A 642-nucleotide genomic window follows, 5' to 3' on the forward strand; every position below is an offset into this window, starting at 1 on the left:
CTAGTGGAAGGTGTCCCTGCTGCTGGCAGGGGGGTTGGGACTGGATGAGCTTTAAGGTCCCTTCCAACCCAAACCACTCTGGGATTCTATGGTTAGATTATAACATTAAAAAACTACAGTGATCACTTCTTTTGTACTTTCTGGCCATAGCTCTGGAGAGTCTGTGTCAGGATGTGATGTTCCTGCTGGGAGCATCACCCAGCAGCTTTGGTCCTGGTGCTCGGTGCTGTACATCAGGAGGTGCAACACAGCGTTTCACTGCTCCAGGGCTCCCCTGTGCTACACAAACTGGCCCCAAATCTCCACCTTTTGCTTTGGAAGGCTTTGAATTTTATTACAAGGAGCATAAAAATATCATTGTTTTTAAAAGAGAAGGGGAAGGTGTAAGAAGGAGGGAAAGGACCTTGAAAATGTGGTCAGAATGGAAAGAGAAGCTCTTCCTGAAGTTCTGTTTATTTCCTCCTGCTTTCTGTCCTCAAACATCCTATTTGCTCTGTTCAGCCCTGATGCTGCAGCTTTGCTCCCCGATGATGTGTTGATTCATAATAAACAGTTACCAAAATATCTTCTTGCTGCAAAAGCAGAACAACAAACAATCTCAGTTTATTTATGTATTTAACACCCCCCCCCCCCACCCCCCTC

This window comes from Antrostomus carolinensis, unplaced genomic scaffold (genome assembly GCF_000700745.2).
Source record: "Antrostomus carolinensis isolate BGI_N321 unplaced genomic scaffold, ASM70074v2 scaffold13171, whole genome shotgun sequence".
Classification (NCBI taxonomy): domain Eukaryota; kingdom Metazoa; phylum Chordata; class Aves; order Caprimulgiformes; family Caprimulgidae; genus Antrostomus; species Antrostomus carolinensis.